General features: G+C 39.5%; 1 long non-coding RNA gene across 1 annotated transcript in view; it reads right to left on the bottom strand.

Moving 5' to 3' along the window:
• Nucleotides 1-18,776, bottom strand: part of LOC116271507 — a 35,971-nt gene extending 17,195 nt beyond the window's left edge. Inside the window, exon 1 of the long non-coding RNA XR_004180131.1 lies at nt 15,922-18,776. This is a non-coding gene — a long non-coding RNA (uncharacterized LOC116271507). The remainder of the gene's footprint in view (nt 1-15,921) is intronic.
• Nucleotides 18,777-19,278: the final 502 nt, after the last annotated feature.

Below are 19,278 nucleotides of genomic sequence, written 5' to 3'. Positions count from 1 at the left end.
CCACATGTATAAAATTACTTCACTGCAACACCTAGATTAGGGTTTGATTGAGCACTGGGTACTCTAAACTCAGCACATGGCTGCACAGAACTAACCATATAGACAGGAATTCGGGTGGCAGCTTCTAGGCAGTGTGGGGGAGACTTTATGGGCAGACAGGGCCACTGCAGTGATTTTTGATATCTAGATTCTCTTCAGTTGTGACCTGCATGTGCCCCGTTTATTTTCTGAGGAATTATGAGTGTAAAGACCACCTCCTCACTAGTTGATCAGCAGATGCACAAAGGCCATGTAAGCAGAGTGAGCCTCTTACTGGCTCTGTACCAGCACCTAGCAAGGTGCCTGGCATGTCAATTTCATTGACAATGTTCTTTAAGAGCAAAAGAGTCATTCATGGAATTTTTATTTCTTGTCGACAAATGAACAGGAAAATCTACAGTCACCTGAAGCATCCCACCACGGTAAATAGACAGGAAATTGGCCAGGTGTGGTGGCTTACATCTGTAATCCCAGCACTTTGGGAGGCCAAGGTGTGTGGATCATGATGTCAGGAGCTCAAGACCAGCCTGGCCAACATGGTGAAACCCCATCTCTATTAAAGATACAAAAAATTAGCTGGGCATGGTGGCACATGCCTGTAACCCCAGCTACTCAGAAGGCTGGGGGCAGGAGAATCCCTTGAACCCAGAAGGCGGAGGTTGCAGTGAGCCGAGATCGTGCCATTGCACTCCAGCCTGGGCAACAGGGCAAGACTCCGTCTCAAAAATAAATAAATAAATAAATAAATAAATAAATAAATAAATAAGTAGGAAATTTATAGACTCATCTTTTATTTAAGCCCTTTATATTCTGAAAGACCAAGAATTCCATAATGCCCTGCCTTGATAAAACAAATATAGAGCTAACCTTAAAAAAAATCAAGATTTACTGTAGCAACTTGCACATACTACTAATGTAACACTGATCACATTGTTTTAAAACCATTTGTTTAGAGATCTGTCTCACCCACCAATCTGTAAGCAACTTGAGAGGAGGGATGATGTCATTTGTCTGGCAGAGACCGTTATTCATTCTTATAATTCTAGTTCTAAGCAGAGGATAAAATAAAACAACATACAATAAAGTAAAAGTGCTCATGAAATCTCTAATTACATCACCCAGGTTGCACCTGTTTTATTCGACAGAGCAATAAAGTATGGGTACCTTTCATAACCAGATTTTCCTCCACCAAGGGCAGGGAAGAAACCTGGCAATGGATGTGGGCAAACAGGGATCATGGGGGAACACACCGCCGTGCACGAAGTTGCTGGTGCATGTGTGTGGAGGGGGCACGCATGACCAGTATCCAGAAGAGAGGCTCTGTTGGCATCCAAGGAGCTGCAGTTGGCTGTTGCTGTGGAGATATTCGGGGAAACATGGCCACAACCCTCAGCAGGGTCAACTGAACTCTACCAGGCCCAGAGAGCCCCATCACCAGATCATGGCAGGACCAGTCAAACAGAATCTGAAGGCTGTCATCTCACCCTGTGTATTCCAAAGCACATGTTATGGATCACCCATCCTTTTTTTTTCATGATTATTATACTTTAAGTTCTGGGATGCATGTGCAGAACACGCAGGTTTGTTGGATCACCAGTCCTTAGAAATGTTTTGTGAAATGTGGTTCCAAGAGGGTTTGGGAGATGCATGATATTGTATTGTTCTCTGAAAGAGTTTCCATCCATATGAACATCTTAAAGATTCTAGGTTGTCTGCCAATATAGAATTCTGAACACAGCACTCAGTTTCTCAAATTCAAACTCCTTTTCTTCACATTCATATCTATTCAAATCATCCTTTGGGAAATGTCAGCTTCTTCACATTCCAAACAAAGAAACTGACACCCAGAATGTAAGTTACAGCTTTTATGGCTAATAAGTGGCAGCATTAGAATTCAGATCTCCTTTTAGGCCAGTGCACTTTCCCCATTCATCACACTGGAACTATTTATCTCACCATTGAACTCTTAATGAATACCTTTCAACAATTTCTGTGAAACTGTTTTGATCTCCCTATATCAATATGTAGAAGACAAACATGAAGGAATGGCTACTGTGTATAGGAGGGACCCAGCCTTTGGAAACTTCATATTTTGTGTCAAGCCTGTGCCAGGACATACTTCATCCAAGTTATCAGTGCAAATGAAAGGTGGTGATAGAGACATGTAAGTGGCATTGATCTCTACAAATAGGTTTGTATAGATCTTGTATTTTAAAACACATCTTGTATTTTACACCAAGAACCTAGATCATGCCAACCTTTTGATGGTAAAAACTGTAATGAGAGAAGAATGCTTCATCAAGATAATAAATGATTATCTTTGCATATAGAAATAACCAGAACCCATGCATGCACACTCCATTATTCCTTTTGTCTCCAGACATTGACTGGAACTCAGTCTTTAGTATCCTCTCTCTGTCACACACACATGAACGCATAAGCACACTTCATATTCAGTGATGATGTTTTTCCTATTACAAAAACTGTGAACTACCCACGGACAGTAACAATGCAGATATATTTCACTTGAGGGAGACTTTCTTTTGTCATTTTCTTTCTTTACCTTTTCGGTGATGAGTCAAGCTGACCTGATGGGTGAGATGGTTCAGATACTCATGCTTCCTTCTAGTGACAGTGCTGGCTTTCTGCAATTCTAATGCCCCACTACAGCTACACGAGTAGGCACTTAGCCACCTACTCCAGTTAGTAATTATTTGTTTAGACTAAAAACTTCTGAATCAATAGAAAAACATTAAATTAAACCTCATTTTTGATATCTCATTTGACAAAAGGAATCATGTTATTTTTCCTTGCAGCAGATTTAGATAAACATCAAGAAAAAAAAAAATGTTTTGTGTTGGAATGGCCACAGAGAACCTTTTTTTTTTTCTCCAGGAGGAACATAATTCTAAGTCAGGAAAAATAATTTATGTGGCTTCCTAGTTTCTGCCCAAACCAGCCATATGCTCTCGATATTACTGGAAGAAGTCTAAAACAGAAAATACAAAGTAAGGGCAAGAAGGCCTTTGTGGGGAATGTGGGGGTGGAAAATGGAAGGCAGCTTAGGTGCTCCCCCATCACTGAGGCAGAGGAGGTGAGAGCACCTTTCTTCCTTGTATACCCACTTGTCTCTCAACTTCTCTCCTTCCATTTGAGGCTGCTCCTGGATGTAAATTTTGACCTGGTTTCAGTTGTAATAAATACATGAGGCATAGAAGTAAGAGAAGCTCAAATAGCTTTCTAAAGGAGAATCTCATAAATAACAGTAGCTTTTGTTGTGCTCAATTACGTTGGTGGCATAATTTTCTTTTTTGTTTAATTTTCTATGAATTAAAAGATACATTTTTTCTTTCCTTCCTTCCTTCCTTCCCTCCCTCCCTATTTCCTTCCTCCTTCCTTCCTTCCTTCCTTCCTTCCTTCCTTCCTTCCTTCCTTCCTTCCTTCCTTCCTTCCTTCCTTCCTTTTCTTTTTTTCTTTTTCTTTCTTTCTTTTGACAGGGTCTCACTTTCTCCCCCAGGCTGGAGTGCAGTGGTGCAATCACAGCTTACTATAGCCTCGATCCTTCAGGCTCAAGCGATCCTTCCACTTCAGCCTCCTGAGTAGCTAGAACCACAGGCGCACGCCACCACGCCCGGCTAATTTTTGTATTTTTGGTAGAGACAGGGTTTTGCCATGTTGCCCAGGCTTGTTTCAAACTCCTGACCACAAGTGATCTGCCCACCTCGGCCTCCCAAAGTGCTGGGATTGCAGGTGTGAGCCACCGCACCTGGCCTGTTTTATTTTGATTTACTAAACATCGTCTATTTTTCTCTTCTGTTACACAGAAACAAACAAAAAGATAACTATTTTGTTTGGGAAGCATTTAATCATGAAATATTTAAATCAGAGGTTTCTAGCACGTGTGATCAATGAAAATAGAGGGAAACTAGGACTTCTGAACTGATTTCCTTTTGGAGCATTCTCATAGACGAATCTAGAAGGATACAGTGATTTATCTGAATGATAAATTTATCTGAATAACTTATCTGAATGATACAATTTTGACACCTTTATTAAGATACTTGAAGGTGTTGATTTACAAAAGATTAAGTACCACAGTGTAAAAATTCTACTGTTGCATTAGATTATCAATGAAAAACTCAGAATCCATTTCTAAAGAAGTTGATAATACAAATAAAACATTGACCTAAAGACTGACTATATAAAAATAATTTCTGCAATTTATCCAACTCATAAATTGGTATAAAGATTTATGGGCCAGGCACGGTGGCTCACACCTGTAATCCCAGCACTTTGGCAGGCCGAGGTGGGCGGATCACGAGGTCAGGAGATCGAGACCATCCTGGCTAACATGGTGAAACCTTGTCTCTACTAAAAATACAAAAAATTACCCAGGCGTGGTGGCGGGAGCCTGTAGTCCCAGCTACTCGGGAGGTTGAGGCAGGAGAATGGCATGAACCCAGGAGGCAGAGCTTGCAGTGAGCTGATATTGCACCACTGCACACTGCAGCCTGGTTGATAGAACAAGACTCCATCTCAAAAAAAAAAAAAAAAAAAAGGATTTATGAACAGATGATTCATCATAGCACTGGTTGTAAAAGCAAAATGCGTGATAGTGAATACTGTTCCTCAATATGTATTGCTAATATACTACTTCTTTAATATGTGATGTTAATATAGTAGAATGCAGCTTCATTAAAGAAAGAATTTTGATTTGATTCAAACCTGTGTTCCCAGTGTCCGGAAGTGAGCTTGGCACACAGTAAATGAGCATTAAACATTTGCCAAATGAATGAACACCCCATATAATCAAGTATATGTACATAGGTGAATATGTACGTACACATACACATATTTGTATGCTTGACTATATGTAGAAAATAGCAGAAGGCGAATGTGAAAATGGTGACAGTGATGGCTGCCTTTGGTGAATAAGCCTGGAAAACGGTGGGGGAGGGGCTCTTTAACTCTGTATGAATCTGTACCATTTGAATTTTTTTTCACAATTAGCATATGTAACTTTTATTAAAAAATGAATTCTGAGGAAGAACCCCAAATGTACGACCACTGGAGATCCACCTTTTAGAATTTGTGTTGTCTTTACATTATCTCAACCTAAAGATACAACTCCATTATGTACATAGATAACCTAATGAACAGGCTTTGACTGGAAATTGATGAAACCTGGACTAGAGAAATCAGAAATTAGAATCTTCAAAGAATCATCATTACAGATTATATTTTGCTTTTCCATTTCTTCAGCTTCAACTAAAATTTTATATTCAAAGTTAAGAAAATTTACATGTAACTGTATGCAAAAACCCATATGGTCTGTGTCAGTCTGTACCACTTATTTTCAATGACATAAAATAGCTTATTTAAACTTTGAATTTTCCCATTGGGTTTAGATGATTTAGCTGTTTATCCAGCAGCCCTATACTTAAAAATAGATGAGATGACATTTGTGGGTTCTTTAAAAAAATACCCTTTGGAGAAAGAAGCAGAACACTAATGCCATATTTATCATTTGCATTATATAAGAATGGCAAGTTTTTATAGAATGAGTGCTTCATAGAAAATATCCTCCTTTCTGGCCAGGCGCGGTGGCTCACGCCTATAATCCCAGCACTTTGGGAGGCTGAGGCGGGTGGACCATGAGATCAGGAGATTGAGACCATCCTGGGTAACACGGTGAAACCCCATCTCTACTAAAAATACAAAACACTAGCCAGGCGTGGTGGTGGGCACCTAAGTCCCAGCTACTTGGGAGGCTGAGGCAGGAGAATCACTTGAATCCGGGAGGCAGAAGTTGCAGTGAGCCAAGATCACCCCATTGCACTCCAGCCTGGCGACGGAGCAAGACTCCGTCTCAACAACAACAACAACAACAACAACAAAAAAAGAAAACATCCTCCTTTCTAACATAAAAGCTCTAGCTCTTCTGTAACCAGTCACAATCATTGCATATATAAGGGCATCCCACATGAGTTTCATTATTTGATGATTATAATTAATTTAATGGAAACATAAACATGTTTGGAAAGTTTCCAATAATAGCATAGGAAGATTTTTCTCTCCCTTCTCCCTTCCAATTATGTAGTGCCTCCCCGCCATCACCATCATTCTTTTATCAACTATTTATTGAGTGTCTACTCCATGGGAGGCACAGTTGTTATAAAACAAATACAAAGATGATGTCGACTACATTTAACTTGACCTTATATACCTATTTAATAATTATAGCAACCTGCCAAAAATGAGAAGTGATTAATATTAGCCTTAAGCCTGCTGTCATACGATTCCACAGAGTCCAGGATAAGAATTAAAATAAGCTGAAAATATACTGTCACATGAAATTGCAAACTGGGTAGGTATACAGGATAACTATAGTCAATTAAAGTATGAAATATTAAAATCAGTGTTCCAATCTTGGTAGCATTGCTGATGGCAAAGGATGATGACACCAGGAGGAAATGAAACCAAACACATCACTTTCCCACTCAGAATAATAGACCTATCTTAGGATCTTACTGATTTTATTTATTAAAAAAAATACACTTCAGGAGAAAACTGCATTTATCGGGTAATATGAAAGAGGAAATGAGGTCTGTGTGAGGGCATGCGTATATGCCATCACTATGCAACATTTTAATCTTCAGTTTTTATAGGAGTTTCCTCTGAGCACTCATCAAAGGTAATGGGATTAAAGTTTTTTTTTTCTTCCTTTGTCAAACGTTCTCCTCACCCTGAATACTGTCACACAGATCGCAGGTGGATGAGATTTGCCCACTGAGGAGGAATTGCTCTTTTCTCTCCTCCTAGGATGTGACTGGAATACCTGGCTTGTTCCATGTTGGGCTTGCCACCTGCTCCTGCTCTGAGGTAGCCGCTGACCTAAAGGCATTGCAAGGGCAGTCAGGTGAAGAAGGAGCAAGAGTTCTCAGCCACACATTTTTCCATCTCCCCTCAGAATCCACCTCTCAGAGGTCGCCTAAGTGGCCCTCCTACCAGATGCATTGTTTTATCACTGCTGTGGCTTTCTTTTCTTAGATTCTGCCAATGCTTTCAATGGGTTGGTCCCCTGCTAAGAGCAGGGATTTTGTGTTTTCTTTTGAAGAGCGTGGTAGATTTCTGAGCACCCTGTGGCAGTCTGTAAAAGTGATAAATACTAATGATGAACAAAGAAGCAGGCTCTTGAATGCTGGGGCTGGCTACAGGAGAACTCAGAATGAGGGGAAAAAAAATCAATTTCTAACACAAAGGCAAGATTTAGCCTCTCATTAGATCCAATTGCTACATGTAAAGAAGTTTGTTAAGAAAATGGCACAGGGATTTTGTGAGGTGGAGCCAAGCCTGCAAAATAGGCTTTCAAGATGTGTTTTCTATCTTCCTCCCAATTTTGGGTGTTATGATGTAACAGGATTTTGAAATCCAAGCATATGTTATTTTCTTTCTTCTTTTCCTTTTATGTTTAAACCTCCATTATGATGAATTAGCTTTCCTTCCTCAATAATTTAGAGTTTATTTTCTAAAAAAGGCAGCCTTTAGAAATGTGATATTAGGCATATGGCCCCCTTTCAGATCTTTCCAGTTCTATTTGTATATGGTTTTAGACTCAGCTGTAAATATATTAATTGATGCAGCAATGGATATTATAAATCCTACACTTTATATAGATGTAGCCTCTTTCTCTTCATAAACAAAACTTGAAACAATATTAAATTTTTAAAAAGATAGACATAACTGATAATCTCACTTTGAGAAAGCAAAGTAACCCAGATTGTGAAAGTCATGGACAGAGGCTGGGCGCAGTGGCTCATGCCTGTAATTCTAGCACTTTGGGAGGCCGTGGTTGGTAGATTGCCTGAGCTCAGGGGTTCGAGACCAGGCTGGGCAACATGGCGAAACCCTGTCTCTACTAAAAATACAAAAAATTAGCTGGGTGTGGTGGTATGTGCCTGTAAAGCCAGCTACTCAGGAGGCTAAGGCATGTGAATTGCTTGAACCTGGGAGGCGGAGGTTGCAGTGAGCCAAGATCAAGCCAGTGCACTCCAGCCTGGGCGACAGAGTAAGATTCTGTCAAAAAAAAAAGAAAAAAAAAAAAAAAAAAAAAGGACAGGGATACCTGCAAATCGTACACATTTCTCTCTCTTGATTTTATGATAGTTTGGAAAAGAATAGTTTTTAAAAAAACCAGTATATTACTAATTGATGGCATCTAATGTTTTAGTAATTTAAAACAAAATGTAGATTGGGATGGAGCCACAGAATTCAACAATGGGGAGAAGAGGGAAATAGAAGGCAGAGGCAATTTTAGAATAATAGCCAACTGTCTGTGGAAAAAGGGGAGCTTCAGTTAGTGAATGAAAGAACTGAGTTTTCCTGATGTTTTCATCGAAGATTACCCTCATACCATATGCACAGGATTTGATCATAAAGTATTCGAAGTTAGTAAAAATGTAACCAGTCCACCTGAGCTAAGGAAATATCAAAATGTCAATTGTTCTTTCTCAAGTTTAGTCATGCTAATCAGGTTCTTTCCGTTGTTAAGAAATATTCTGTTGTATGGTTTATGTGTAAATCTGACTAGAAATTCTCAGCAGTGGTAAAGCACTGTAACCGGGCATGGTTGCCACACATATTTACATCTCTGATGGTGCCTGGCATTGTCCCTTGCATACACAGAAAGTTCAAAACGACATGCTTAGTGTTTGACGGAAGTGTAGGATTTCACTCTCCCCCAAAAGCACTCTATTTGATAGAGAGCTGCACCCTTTTGTGCTCACAGCAATGAGTAAACTCTTAGAGCCAGGTCGTGAACTGCTTGTTGTAGGTATATGCTGTAGATATTTAATCACTTGGTAACTCATTAGTGATATATTTAATCCATCTAAAGTGATTTATGTTTCAAATGTGAACATGATGTTCTACTACTGCTTTTACTATTTAATAAAAAGATAAGTGTTGCATCCATTTATAAATTTTGCACTAAACATGACACATTTATCTTTTCAAAGAAAATGATTGTTAATCTTAGAAAATGTTCCTCAAATGTACAAAACACCAGGCAAAAATCAAACTCTGGTTTTACTGTACTTGAAAATAAATTAGCGTGCATTTCACATGGTATTTTGTTATTCTCCTTTCATAGCCTGCTTTGGTAAAAAAAAAAAAAAAATCATGTCATAAAAGAGATGGCAAATTAGATCTGGGAGTGAAGAAAACTTGTCTTAAATTTTATCTTAGATATTGAACTATTAAATAGATGATAATGAAATTAATGTCTGTTTCATGCATGATGCAGCTCTATTACGTTCTTTTACAATTTCTTGCTTTTGAGAGGTTAAGGTGGAAGGGCTTATTTTCTTTAGACACTGACCCTGGGATTCATGAACTTCATTATTCTCTTTATCTTATGATAACCATGCCCACAGGGTGCAATTAATGAATCAATTCATCAATCCATTCATTCACATTTATTGAATGCTTCCTGTGTGCCAAGCACTGTAGGAGTAGAAACCATAAGAGTCAATAAAATCAACAGACTTATATTTGTCTCTAGGGGTCTACTCTCTATTGGGGGACAGGTGGAATTATTGGAGGAGAGGAGCAACAGGCACTCAAGCTTGGTGTCAGCAAAGTACGAAAATTGCTAGACAATCCACATGTAGGCATTGGTAGCATGGGGGCTAGTTTAAGGAGGTCATACTTGTCTTGGGACTTGAATGATGGCCAAGACTTTGGCAACTGGGCAAAGGGAAGAGAGGAGGGCAGTACAGAAGTGGAAACAGAAACATGAGCACATAAACAGGCATGATATAGACTCATGGAAAGCAGCAAGCTTCACTTTGGACCTAGGGCCTCTCAGGGTACTGCTAGAAACAGATTTTGCTGAAGGTACTCATCCTGTTATAATAGTCTGGACTTGGTTTAAAGACCCAGGAGGTCTTTTTCAGAATTTATTTTCTTGGATTGCCTCTTTCTATCACCAACATGGCACTGAGAACAACAGAAAACAGTTCCTTTTGTTTCTGGGACACACCTCCTCTTTTCTAAGATTCATGCCTGGTTGCCCTGGGAAATTCCTCAAACCAGCCTTTCTTCTGAGCTGATCACTCTCTTTTGAACAGGACATTCCGCCATCTGCTCAGAACCCCTGGCTGTCAGCCCCACCCTCAATCACCATGCGTCACCTCCCTTCTCAAGGAGACCCCAGTTCTCTTTATGTCTACAGTCCCACAAATGGCTTTACTCCTTCAACCCTCTCTTTCAAGATTTCCTCTAGCGCCAGCATTGCGATTCCTCTGACCACATATTTAGGCACACTTACTTTAGGCACACTTATAATACTTAGAGCGCCTCTCTACACATTTAACCCTGTAATATCATCTTTCTTATATTAACATCTTATTCCTCTTTACCAGCTCATTTGGAGCCATCTTTCATTTCCCAAAATATCACCACTATATTCTTTTGGCTGCGTTATCAAATTACCATAAGCCCAGTGGCTTAAAGCATCTCATATTTAATCTCTTACAGTTGTGGAGGCCAGAAGTCCAAAATAGTTTCACTGAGCTGAAACCAAGATAGCAGAGCTGGGCGTCCTCTGGAGGCTCTAGGGGAGAATCCATTTCCCTGCCTTTTCCACCTCCCACAGCTGCATTCCTGGCATTCCTTGTCCGGTGTTCCCTTCCTCCATCTTCACAACCAAGAGCAAACATCTTCAAATCTCTCTCCGCTTCCACGGCCATGTAGTCTCCCTCTGCCTCCTTCTTAAAAGTACACTTGTGACTACATTGAGAGGCCACCCAGATAATCCAAGACAATCTCGCATCTCAAGATCCTTAATGTAATCACATCTGCAAAGTCATCATTTCCACATAAGGTAACCTCCTCAGTTTCCTGACATTAGAGTGTGGCCCCATCTGGAGCCTCTATTCCACTAACTACGACCACCCACACTAACACCATATTTTTTTTTTTTTTTTTTTTTGAGACGGAGTCTCGCTCTCTCTCCCAGGCTGGAGTGCAGTGGCCGGATCTCAGCTCACTGCAAGCTCCGTCTTGCGGGTTTACACCATTCTCCTGCCTCAGCCTCCTGAGTAGCTGGGACTACAGGCGCCGGCCACCACGCCCGGCTAATTTTTTGTATTTTTAGTAGAGACGGGGTTTCACCGTGTTAGCCAGGATGGTCTCGATCTCCTGACCTCGTGATCCGCCCGTCTCGGCCTCCCAAAGTGCTGGGATTACAGGCGTGAGCCACGGCGCCCGGCCGAACACCATTGTTAATCGAGTACTTACTCTGTGCCAGGCGTTATTTTATGAAATAGGCACCAGCATTATCTCCATTTTACAGATGAAGAAGCTGAGGCACAGAAAACTTTAGTAATTTAGTAAAGTCATATAGACAGAGAAGTGGTAGAAAGAGCATTCAAACCTAGATGTGTCCAACTGGAAAGCTGTCACTCATTCACAGAACACTCGGTTGCCTCTCACATTTTGCAACTGACTGTGCGTCTGTGTGCTGGTTTTAATTAAAGGAACCTAAAAACTATCACGGTCAACACACAATGGAAAATTTTCCAGAAACTGCACATGTCCCTTCTCTAGCTGTACTTCCAGATATTTCTTCCACAAAGAGCACAGTCAATTAAGTGGTTAGGTGGTAACAAGTAGCAATTTGCTTCCCCAGTGAAATACCAGTGGAAGCCCCCCTAAGTAGGCTGACATCAGGCTACAGCTGAAGAACATTAAGGGCCAACTGAGTTCAGGCAAAGCGCTGTGGAAAGAGTAATCACAGAGCAGGTCCAGGAAAATAATGCCTGTTTAAAAGGACAATAGAAATGAAACAGAAACGTAAGGCCCAGCTACTTTCTCTGTTGAGAAAGTGAGAAAGGCTGAAAGCTCCTGCAGACATAGCGCTCGTAGAAGAAAGCTTGAGAATAAAGAATACAGCACAAAGAGAAGTACTTTCAGTTTAATTTGAGGGAAAAATACACTCAGGGCAGACTACTGGAGGTCAGAAGGCAAATGAACACTGGCAGGCAGTGAGAAATTAAGGATTTAAAAAATGATCACTATACATTTTTAAGAATAAACTTTTTCTTTTATTCTAAGAAGGCAGTAGATCACGTGGAAAATAGAAAGAGCTGGTCCCTGGTGTCAAACAGACTGAGGGTCCCATTCCGTAATATCAGCGTCATTCATGACAACTTGAGCCTCAGTTTCTTCATTTACAAAACGGGAACGACAACATGAAGATTCAGGAAATTATATGAACCACCTTAGCACAGTACTTTGCAGGAATGAGTAGCATAAAGAATCATTGCATCTGGTTTCTGCAACCTCAGCAAGACAAAAGGTAATACGGCTTGTGAAAGAGTCCAGCTAGCTATTTGTGCATTCAGAGAGAATTCACCCTGTGCCAGGCATGGTGTTGGATCACAGGTCACAACTATGAATAAGAGACCAGCTATGTTCTTTCATGAAATGATCTAGCGGAAGAGTCAAACAAGAAACCAGGCAATCCTACCTAAGATAGAAGAAGCATGATAAGGAAATGATGGGTGCTATGAGAGCATATTGGGAGAGGGTACCTCACTTAAACTAGGGCAGTCAGAGAAGGCTTCTTGGAGGAAATACCATCTTAGATGAGACTGGAAAGTTGGTAAGAAGTTAAGTAGGGAAGAGAGGAGCTTGGCGGGGTGGGGGATAGGGGGTGAGGGGGGGTTGTAGGCAGGCAGAAGAGACAAAGGAGGAAGCAGTTCATGCAAAGCTCCTGGGCAAGAGAACATGGCACTGCTAAGAAAGGGAAAAGTAGACCAGCATGGCTGAAATGTGGAGTGGACAGAGGCAGTGTTAGGAAATGAGATTGTGAAGGAAAAAGGTCCCCAGCTACATCATACTCTGTAAGTCATGTTAAGAAGTTTGGACTTTATCCCAAGGGTGAAGAGGAACCGGTGAAGGATTTTGAAGCAGAAGATTTAGTGATTTTAGCTGTATTTTAGAAAGATCATTTGGGCTATAATGTGCAGAGTGAACTGGATTGAGGAGACACTAGAGGCAGGAAGACCACTAGGGGATATCTGCAATAGTCTAGCTGAGAAATGATGGAGGTTTAACTGGGATTGTGGCAAAGGGAAAGGCGAGAAGTGGAGAGAAATGAGATTTGGTGTTTTTTTTTTCCTTCCCTACTGATTCATTCATTCATTCATTCATTCATTCATTCATTCATTCATTCAACTAACTTTTATGAGTCTGCCTTGGAGGAGTGACATGAGGGTGAAATAGAGAGAGGTATCAAGATTGGCCCCATGTTTCAGGGTTAACAAAATGCATAGATAGTGGTGTGATTTACAGGGGTAGGAAACATGGGGTAGCAGGCTCTTGGGGAGATACTGAGTGCAGTTTTTGACATGATAGGTTTTTGTGTCATGCCTTCATTTTTGTAACCTAGATATCTTTGTGTACCCCAACCTGTGAGAAGATATGAGGTCATATTAACAGTAATAACCAAGTCCAGTGATATTTTAGTCCTCTCTCATCTTTGTTCCTTCCCCAGTTAATTCTGACTGTCCCCAAGAATGAGCTTCACGTGTATTTGGGAACAAATCTGTTTGTTGCCTTCTGTTAGGCCTTTTTGCAATGGTGCCAAGAACTTCTTATGACTGTGGGCCATCTGTACTGATGCTGCTGCCTCAGTCACCACTGTCCTCAGCTGGTACCTGCTCTGTGGCCTTTGATGTGTGTGTGTATGTAGGGAAGGTGGTGGTGTTGCTTTCTCTAGATTTTCTCCATTAATTAACTAACACAGAGCTAATGTGTGAGTTTGTAAATAATACATGCCTTGCATTTGGCATTGCTAAAATACCTTCGAGGGCTAACAACTGTGCATCTCATCTCCCAGCATGCATGGGTTGACCACTATAGACAAAAGATCATGAAACTGATGTTGGCCAAGGAGCCTTGCACATTTTCATCCTCAAGTTGGTTTTATGGAGCAATTGTGGATAAAAAGCTCTGCTGGTATAAAAGTCTTCTTATTGCACAAATGGCAGGAAATAGAAGACCACATCATGGTGGTTACAAAAATTTGTTTCCTAGTTTGTTTCTGCCACCCTTAAAATGAACATAGATCAAAAAAAAAAAAAAAAAAAAAAAGAACATAGATCAATCCATAGGTTCTGAATTACTGTTATTGGGGAGAAAGGAAATGGGAAAAATAGCAGAATTAAGTAAGCATAAAAGTGCATGGAGCAGCCCAGGATGCTCTGGAGTGATGAGGGGTGAGAGAGAAAGGTAGAAAAGAAGAAAACAAAATGAACACCTTTCAAATCCAAAACAATCCACACGTTTGAGCCTCCAATATAATTTTACAAAGACAGAATGGCTGTGAAATCAAACATCTAAGTATGAATAGGTAACATACGTCTGTCTTATTGTTCTTAAAAATTAAGTGTGATAGATTGAAATTCCATTCCACACTCCTACTTCTTGATGGTCTACTAAATTACAGGCATTTCAAGAGAAATGCCTAAAAATTTTAGGGGAACCATCGATGATATTTTGGGTGGAAGTAAGTTATATGTGGCAGCTAAATACCTGTGCTCAAGCTCTCAGCATCCTGTGTATACTTCTAGGAAAAACAGACACTGTGAACAATTTCAGGGGATGAAATAAATGTTCTTCTTTATCTATAAAAGTCTGATTGTGGTGTTTAAAGGCTTCTATGAAACAAAAACACCTGTGCCCACAGCTCGTCTCCCATGCATAAAAACAGAGTACAAAGATGAGACAGTAGGAATAGGAGGGGCATTTCCTATTTCTCCAATATTTCCCACATGCTTTGGCTGTTTTTGAATAGACCTTCTGAAATATCTTTTGAGGTCACCTACTTTGTGAGCCTAAAGTCTCTGATTTTTCAGGTGACACGGCAGCAAGCTCGGAATGTCTGAAAACATAAATCTTAGTTATATTTTCCATTTTTGTCATTCTTCTAGAAAAGAAAATATGATAATTTCTTCCCCAGCTTGCTAAGCCTTTTCTAGTTTCAGGAATTTCTGCTACCATCTGATGAAAATCAAGATCCCTGTGTTAAACACCAGAAAGCTATATCGCAAAAAGTGAAGCCAACCTAGTAATTGCCTCATCACTTCTTGTTTTTGAGATAGAGTAACCAAGGTAGCAATAGAAGTCTCAGAGAGACCTGATGGTTTCTAATTCCATAAACTTAGTGGACAATTTTCCACATGAAGCAAAATCATTGCCGCCATGGTGAATCAAAAAAAGTAATAACAAAAATTCACATTACCAGCATGCTGTTATTTTAAAAATCCAATTTTACAAAATAAAACTCACCTAAACTGAAGCTGTGGAATAATTTTAGCAATTGAAAATTACTACCTTCTCTAGAATAACATGTACTTAGAAATGAAATGATTCAGAAATCAACATGATGTATGTATTCTGCTTTTCTTTGCAGCTTAGAGCAAATTCAACATCAATTTACACTATATCATACTAAATATATTCAACAATCAGTGCTTAAGTAATTTAGCCTGTCTTTGCTGCATCTAAATATTCTGCTGTTTAGCTAAATTCACTCCGTACTATAGATGATAAAAATATTAATATACACATTTCATTCTTATTAAAAAGCTGGATTTCTCCCTTAGCCCTGCAAGTACCATAAGCAACCTAATCAGAGGAAAAGGCTATGTTGGGGGTACTCTTTATAAAATTGTTCATCCCCAATTCACAGACATCATGAAACATGAAATTAACTCCAGCATGTTAAAAGAAAGATTATGGATTAGCACAGAAATCAAGCACAAAGAAACGATTTCTTTTCCTTTCCATAGCCCGGAATTGCTATTAGCTTACCTTATTAGCTGGAATGCCAAACAGAATGTCTTTATGGAAAATTAAGTTCATTATTCATCTCAGCTTTGATTTGGTGTAGTGCAGCTGAGAGCATTTAGCTTCTCTCTATGATTTGCCGATTCTAAGTGGTTGAGTGAGGCAGTAAACACAGGACTTGGGGGTGGGGGGAGAGTGGTTGGTCATGGCTCACAACTCAAGACTTGCAACTTTACATCTTCATTCATATAAAGATACTTAATGAAATAAAACCCTATAACTGAAGAATAACACTTAAGTGAATACTTAGTGCAGATTTTTCAGCCTGTGCAATTTTGCATAGCAGTTGTCCTTATAGTGTCCGGCATGCTCACTGTCCCAGCAAAATCATATTGCTATCTTTCATTATCTCAGTAAATTCTGGGCTGTTGATCACTTTGCAGCACATATAGGGGGTAACAGATATTCTGTCAAAGGCAAGTCCCCATGAGGGAACGGTCCCTGCAGCTTGCTAGAAGAAGCGTGCCTGGTTGTTTGACTAGTGATGGAAAGGCAGATGCCTTTTACAATGTTGAAGTGTGCACATGCACAAATTGGATAGAACATTCAGTCAGCTAACAAACAGATTTTAAGGAGTAAAATAACAATAGATTTCCATCCTTGAGATATCAAATTCTCTTTTAGAGAAAAATTAAGTAATACTTCTCAATAATTCATTCACTTTCTTCAAAAGAATTAAACATGTTTTCGCAATCTCTTGGCAAACACTTCATTTTTTAAAAAATTGACTTCCATAGAGCAACATCTCAGTAAAACTTATTTAAAGTGTGTGTGTGTGTGTCTCATTTCGGGATGGGGCAAAGGAACAGTTGCAGCGTCCTCTTCCAAGTATTTCGCTTTCTAAGTTTTAAGTGAGCAGCATTTACTAAAATCCAGCTTTACTGAGTGCAATCTGCAACCACACCAGTAAGATCACTTGTAGGTTATCAACAGACAAGGACAATACGACTGAGCAAAACAATTTCAGTTTAGAGCAAAGACTTCCACCTTTCATTTCTTTGTCACCATACAAAACCAAATGCCAAAACTTTCCTCTACTGAATTAATAAAAGCATGGGTGCATTTAATAAGAAATGATAAGGAAAATCATAATTAAATGATTGGTTTGTTTCAAAGTGTTAAGGATAGTGTCACCATATGACCCAGCAATTATGCTTTCAGGGATATACCAGAAGAAATGAAAACAAATGTCCATACAAACATTTATACACAAATGTTCATAGCACCATTATTCACAATAGTCAAAAAGTGGAGAGAATCCTCATATTCACTAACTGATGAAAGGATTAAAAATGTAGTATATCCATACAATAAAACATTATTTGGAATGAAAACAAATGACATATTAATACCTGCTATAACATGGATAAATCTTAAAAATAGTATGATAATTGAAAGAGGCCAGTCTCAAAAGATCACATATCATAAGATTCTATTTATATGAAATGTCCAGAAAAGGCAGAATCTACAGCGACAGAAAAGTAGACTAGTGATTGCCCTGCACCTGGGATAGGGGGACTAGGAAGTGACTGCTAACAGGTAGAAGATTCCTTATTGGAGCGAAGAAAATATTCTTATCTTAGATCTTGGTGATGGCTGCACAACTGTGAATACACTAAAACCATTAAATTGTATATTTTAAATGGGTAAATAATATCACAATAAAACTTATTTTAACATGATGCATTACATTGATTTGTGAATATTAAATCAACTTTATATCCCTAAGATAATATTTGCTTGCTCATGATATATGATCTTTTCAATATATTGATGTATTCAATTTGTTAAGGGCTTGCATGTCTATTTTATGAGGAAGATAGGTCAGTAAATTTCTTTTCTTGTAATATCTTTTTCTTGTTTGGGTATCAGGATAGCACTGGCCTAAGAAAATAAATCCTGATTCTGAAAAAAAAAAGATGTATAAAATTATTAATTTGCCAAAAGAACATTGTCATATGTTTATAATTATATGAATGAGTTATATATAATACATTCTATACAAGGCAGATAGTGAGAGGTTAGGGAAGAGAAAGGATGACCCCAAATGTGGGATGATCTTGAGGACTAGAAGGCTGCAGACGTATTTCAAGAACCACCTGTACCGGTGTTTTATCATGGCTAACTTTCAGTAAGAAAACAAATCCCCAAATCTGCAAGAGTGAGAGCACCAGGAAAAAGAGGAGGACAAGAAGGAAGAGGAAGAAGAGAATAAAGATGAAGTGGAGGAAGTAAAAGAAAGAGGAAGAGGAAGACAGAGGAGAACGAGATGGGGGGAGAGCTGTGTTTGATCAATAGCATGAAAGGGCAGGAGATTCAAGGGAAGGTAGGATCACAAAATGTAATTATAGCAACATCCTATCAAATGATCCAGATGAGAATAAAAGAAGCCTAGAAAGAAACCAAAAGAATTGCACAATGATGATTCTGAAGTATTCCAATGAAAAAAACCTGTTTTAAGCATAAGAGATGGGTTCACAATCAAGAAAGAACACAGGTAAGTGATAAGTGTCTACACGAAGTGCCCCAAAAGGGCTAAAGCCCAGAATGAAATGAGGTTTGTGAATTTTAAAAAGAGCCAAGGGCCAGGCACGATGGCTCACTTCTGTAATCCCAACACTTTGGGAAGCTGAGATGTTTGAGACCACCCTGAGCAACATAGTGGGACCCTGTCTCTACAGAAAATAAAAAAATTAACCAAGTAAAATTAGCATGCAAGTAGTCCCAGCTGATTAGGAAGCCGAGGTGGGAGGATCCTTTGAGCCCAGGTGTCCGAGGCTGCAGTGAGTCATGATCGTGCCATTGCACTCCAGCCTGGACGATGGAGCAAGGCCCTGTCTCAAAAAAAAAAAAAAAAAAAAAAAAAAGCCAAGGACGGTAAAAGCAAAAAAGACTTTTTAAAAGAGATGGCTTGGAATGAATAGAACAAGGAAAATCCCAAGGCTTTTTCCAGATGGTACAATGTGAACAGATGATAATGAAAGACGAGGAAGAGGAGGAGGAGCAGTAGGGAGGAGAAGGACAAATATCAATCTCTCACACTTTTATTTTTCTACTATTTTCTTTATCAGAGGACATGATCTTCAAATTTTAAAAGGTAGAAGAAGCATGGTAAAGAGAAATTTGAACCCCAGCAAAACCTCTTCTGTGCAGATGACTCATACATTTATATTTTTGTTCCAGAACTCCCATGTGAGAGTCAGGTACTTGCCAACTTCACTTAGATACTGGAAAGTGCTGCATACATACATAGCACCTTCAAAACCAAACTCTCCCGCCCCCATCTCCACCCCAGCAGTAAATGTACTGGGGCTCCTGTAG

This window comes from Papio anubis, chromosome 19 (genome assembly GCF_008728515.1).
Source record: "Papio anubis isolate 15944 chromosome 19, Panubis1.0, whole genome shotgun sequence".
Lineage (NCBI taxonomy): Eukaryota > Metazoa > Chordata > Mammalia > Primates > Cercopithecidae > Papio > Papio anubis.
The sequence above is the reverse complement of the archived record's forward strand: the minus strand, read 5'-3'. Positions and strand labels throughout refer to the sequence as shown.